Source organism: Sinocyclocheilus anshuiensis, unplaced genomic scaffold, assembly GCF_001515605.1.
Source record: "Sinocyclocheilus anshuiensis isolate Anshui unplaced genomic scaffold, SAMN03320099.WGS_v1.1 scaffold202, whole genome shotgun sequence".
In the NCBI taxonomy this organism is placed as follows: domain Eukaryota; kingdom Metazoa; phylum Chordata; class Actinopteri; order Cypriniformes; family Cyprinidae; genus Sinocyclocheilus; species Sinocyclocheilus anshuiensis.
The window spans coordinates 75,630-81,130 of record NW_015542342.1 but is presented as its reverse complement, the minus strand read 5'-3'; the positions used below and the strand labels follow the sequence as shown (position 1 = coordinate 81,130).

Genomic DNA, 5,501 nt, shown 5'->3' with positions numbered 1-5,501 from the left:
CTTAAAAAAAAAAAAAAAAAAAAAAACATTGAGACAGTTAGCAAAATTTTGGCAAATTTCAGAAGAAAAAAAGGTCCAATGTCTATTGTCAGTACTAGTGTAGCGATGTATAAAGCACGGCTCACTTAATAGTTACTGTTCTTGGTGTGAACAGGCCTTAAAGAGCTATTGATATGTAGCTGTATCACATATTAAATGGATAGTTCACCCAAAAAATGAAAATTACCCCATGATTTACTCACCCTCAAGCCATCCTAGGTGTATATGACTTTCTTCTTTCAGAAGAATCCAATAGGAGTTATATTTAAAAATGTCCTGGCTCTTCCAAGCTTTATAATGGTAGTGAATGGGTGTCGAGATTTTGAAGGCCAAAAAAGTGCATCTATCCATCATAAAAAGTGCGCCACATGGCTCCGGGGGGTGAATAAAAGCTTTCTGAAGCAAAGCAATGCGTTTGTGTAAGAGAAATATCCACATTTTTTTTTATATAACTCGGATTATATTCATCTGAAAGAAGAAAGTCATATACACCTAGGATGGCTTGAGGGTGAGTAAATCATGGGGAAATTTTCATTTTTGGGTGAACTATCCTTTTAACAAATTTTTAGTGGTATTGCTCAGACTTTGAGTTAGGGATCTGAACAAACCCCTAAAAGTAGCTACTGTAAAAAGCTGTTGTTTTGCATCATAGACATTTCTGCGTTGCGTATTTCAGCATGATTGGATTGACCAATCAGTATCCAGGATCATAACTATCCATTTTATAACATGCAATTTAGCAGAGCACTCTTGTGAGCTCGGGATAGGAATTAAAAGACTCAGTTTTCAAACACACTGTAATTCAGGGACAGGAAGATCATCAGCTCCCAGCTTTGCTTTTTTCCATGGTGGGGTCAAAGGTCTCATGTTGTCTTTTTATAAGCTTTCATCAGCAAGAACAACATCATTATCTATCAAAAGTTGAACGTAGAGACGATTTAACTGTAAAAATTAATAGAACAAATTATGCTCAATATATCAACAGTTAAAAGAAGCAATCAGCATTTTTGATAAGGGCTGTTATGAAGATGGCTGCCAAATGTCTTGTCATAAACTGAACTTTGCTCCGACTCAAACTTCAGTCCGTCTGTGTCTGAAATTGCATACTCCCTCAGTAGGTACCTCTTTTGAATAAGTACTTTGCGACCACTAAAAAGTATGCTCTGTTTAGTATGAATGTGAATAAAAACCGGATGAACTACATTTGCTATGTTGTCATCGTCATGTGACTTAAGCCTCCAGTTGTGTTGCTACAATCTAAATCATTAAATGTTAATCAGATGAAGTAGTTGGTCATATGGTTACGTTTCACCAACTTATAGTTTATTCAGACTCTTTTGGCTTACTGTTTTTTGCCTATTCAATACTACGGAAAGTAGAAAAGTCTAACAGAGAGGAGGAACTACAGTAATACTATCTTGCATTATGGGAAGCACAAAATAGCAGAAGTGAACATCAAAACTGCACGGGACAAAATTGACTGGAAATTTGAATAATGAATACTTGAATGCACTTTGTGTCAATATTATAGCCTAAGACCGAACTAAGTCCAAATGTATGCTTAGTCTGGCACGATCTGCTTAAAGAAGCGTTTATGTAAACAATTCAATACATAGTTAAAAAAAAGGGAAGATTGTTTAAATTCTTGAAAGCACCTGCAACTTAGAATGCAATAGGGGAAAAAAACAGCCTGTGTTCCCTCACACAGAACAGAGACAAACCTGATATTTTGACAATTGTCTCAAATGTTTGGACAAGATGTTTTATGCTTCTCAATGTCAGCTGTTAACGGGGCCGGGAGGGACTGTGAGAACCCATTACTGATGAGATGCATTGCTACGACAGCACATTCCCAGTCAGTCTGCTCCTCAGACGGCTCAGTGTCTTCCTGAATGAGTCAGTGAGAGGCACTGTGTGCAAGCGTGTTGCTCTCTCACCCTTCCTCGGTCTCATTAACGATGTCACAGATCTCCATGTTGAGTGTCCAGTCTTCACTCTGCAGGGAGCCATCTGTGGCTTTCTCTGTGAGAAACAAACCAAACACAGATCAGCAGGCCGTCTCAATTACTGACACAAACAAACACACAGGCAAGACAAAACATTTAATCCCGGTGGCTCAACACACACCGTATGCATTTCAAAAGCTATTGTCACACCAGCTAACTACAACCGCGTCACCGCAGTGCCATTTTGGAGAATATCCGCTGGATGTAAACAGCGTATGCTGTTCTGTGTCAGCGGCGTCACGCGGATACGTTTTCTACGTCGTTTACGCTTTGATTTGAACGAAAACAACGTATCCGCATGACGCAGCTGACAGAATTGTTGACGCGGAGGAGACGAATTGTTGAATATAGTCATTATTTTTGTTTTCTTTGCGTACAACTAACGCGGTGAACTAACCCTTTAAGAAGTACTAAAGAAGAATATTTAGTATATTAAGTACAAAATTAGTACGCGAAAATAGAGCACTTTAAGTACATTATGGAAGTGTACTTTTTTTTCACCAGGCTTCAAGACAGCAGACACCAAGAGTGAGTAAATGATGACAGAATTTTCATTTTAGTGTGAAATACGCATTTAAGTTTGCGGATTCTAGTTTCAGTACAGTTTCAGTTCAAGTGTCTTTCCTTTCCTTTTATTTTTTGTTAATGTGATTGCAAAAGTATTAAGCAGCACAACTGTTTTCAACATTAATAAGAAGAAGAAATGAGCACCAAATCAGCATTGCTTTGCTGCAATAAATTTTAAATAATCATATTATATAAATTCTATTATATTGTATTATATTATATAATTATATTTTAATTTTAAAATATATTAAAAGAGAAAAATGTATTAGCCTGTATAATATCTCACAATATTACTATATTTTTGATCAAATAAACTTTGGTGAGCATAAGATATTTCTTTCATAATCTTTCCGACCCCAGACGTCTGAATGGGTGTCAATATAGAATTTACTTACAAACCGTAAAATGACTTTTATGACTGCTTTACAGCTCAAATAATACACACGTTTTAACAGAAGAATTAATGTAAGTGTTTTAATGCACATTTCTGCTTTTAAATACTCAGAAAATCCTCATTTACTTCCATGTAGTCTCCATTTTTGATTTTTGGTAATAAAAAGAGTGAGGAGATGAAAATATTTGTTTGCTGTGATCGGCATTATTCCACACATGCTGTCAACTTAGCTTCACTTGTACTGAACCCAGAATATTCCATTAACCAACCAAGCAACTTCTTATGGAAAATCCTCCAGTAATCTCCTCAAGAAGATTTGTGGAGTGCAAGACAGATGCAGAATAAGAGCGGGAAAATAATAAAAACTGGACAATTTCGGGTGCTGGAAAACATCAGACAGGTAGAGAAAGCGAGCAGAAAACAGGCAAGACACATGGCTGGTTTGACGTTGTTGTTGCTTGAATTGAATCAACGCCGAATTGCTGCTAATTTGAAAGTGAAAGTAAAACGCACACGGCACTTTTACAAGCCATTTGAAAGTCAAGAAAAGAGGGAAACTCAAACGAACTAAGTTCTTTCACAATAGTCCAGACTGATGTGACAAAACTTGATAATAAAAATGTAATAATATTAAATAATAATATTATATTTATTTGTATCGAAAAATTTGAGCATTGTTTACTTATTAAAAACACTTGAAGGCTCCATGCTATTAATTTAATTGAATCTCTTAATGTTGATATTAATAGTTTTAGCTGTGGTTAATGGTATTGATGTTATTGCGACACCTTATCTATTTCAGGGGTGCCACTTTTCAGGTTTTTACCGTTTATTTTCGCTATATTTCACTCTGTTAAAAATCTCTTCAAGAGTTAACTGAATAAAAAAAGTTTCCTCACAGGGTTAAAACCAGCACAACCTAATAAAACATGCTGCAAGGATAAAGGGTTTTGGCAGAGAGAACATGTTGGAGGAAACTTATTAAAAACTTATGTCATCTTGGAATGACAGCGATCTTGTCCCATCGGTTGGAAACAATTGATAGAAATGTATTTGTTTTATTATTTTTCCAACATCGGAGCTCATTTCATGGAGTTTAATCATTGTATATAGACCCCACTCTGTTTGCCATTTGTTATTATCATAGGAACAAATGACTGGTTTTAAATCCACAGGAGGTACTGTACACATTTCGAGGTCTGCCGATAATGCTTCTTTTGTCGACTTCCTCATTTCCTTCAAATCCACAGCGCCCAGGTACACAACAAAACCAGATATAAAAAATGATGATCCTCTGGTTCCAGCAGTTTGTAAAAAAAAATTAAAAAAAATTCATTCTAAGTGCTGGGTGATCTTTTTTAAGGGATAACATTGCTTGAAGACAGGACCAATTAAAAGAAAAATTTATCTGTTCCAAAGTATTTATGTAGTCCAAAGCCAAGATGATAGCATTTGCTTTTGCTGTTGTAAAAAAAAAAAACTGAGCTGTGTTTGGGGATTGATATTCATCTTTTTTGGTGGTTGCTCACAAATGCAGATGATACATGGTCCTCTGTAGGGCTGTCAAAAAAAAAACATTCGAATTTCGAATATTTGTCGAATTTAAAATAAAAATCCACATTCGAATGCAAAAACGTTGCATTCAAATTTTAGGTGTGCGTTAAGGAGGCAGCGTTATCAGACGCGCACGAGATGCGATGACGATGTAAGTGTCGTTGCATTATAATGTTTTTGTTAAGAGTCAAGTCAAGAGTCAAGAGGCATTTATTTATCATTTGCATAGTTAACACTGGGGAAAACTGGGCATTGAAACGCTTGTGACGAGGCTCAGACATACAGTGACAATAACAGGACCATACAAAAAACATACAGATATAGACGTACGTGGAGGGCACTGAGATATTGAGTGACTTCAGTGACCATAGGCAGAACAATAACACAGACAGAGCATTAAATACAAATAAGTGGCAGTAACAGATACAATAAGGGTAGACAGTGTTAAGAGTTTTAAGTGGTCCTGAGGTACTGATATAAGAATATTGGGGGTAGAGCAGTGTCCAAAATGTCATTGTAGAGTGTTGCAGAGCTACATGAAAGAAAATTAAAGTGGCAGTGCAAGTACAATAAATAATAAACTTAAGAGCAACCCATCAAGAGTCAAGAGTCAAGAGGCATTTATTTATCATTTGCATAGTTAACACTGGGGAAAACTGGGCATTGAAATGCTTGTGACGAGGCTCAGACATACAGTGACAAAAACAGGACCATACAAAAAAAACACAGATATAGACGTACGTGGAGGGCACTGAGATATTGAGTGACTTCAGTGACCATAGGCAGAACAATAACACAGACAGAGCATTAAATACAAATAAGTGGCAGTAACAGATACAATACGGGTAGACAGTGTTAAGAGTTTTAAGTGGTCCTGAGGTACTGATATAAGAATATTGGGGGTAGAGCAGTGTCCAAAATGTCATTGTAGAGTGTTGCGG

The 5,501-nt window shown here is 36.4% G+C and overlaps 1 pseudogene; it reads right to left on the bottom strand.

Annotated features, from left to right (window-relative positions):
• The window catches only part of LOC107691216 (TOM1-like protein 2), a 22,312-nt pseudogene that overhangs the window by 13,115 nt on the left and 3,696 nt on the right, over nt 1–5,501 (bottom strand).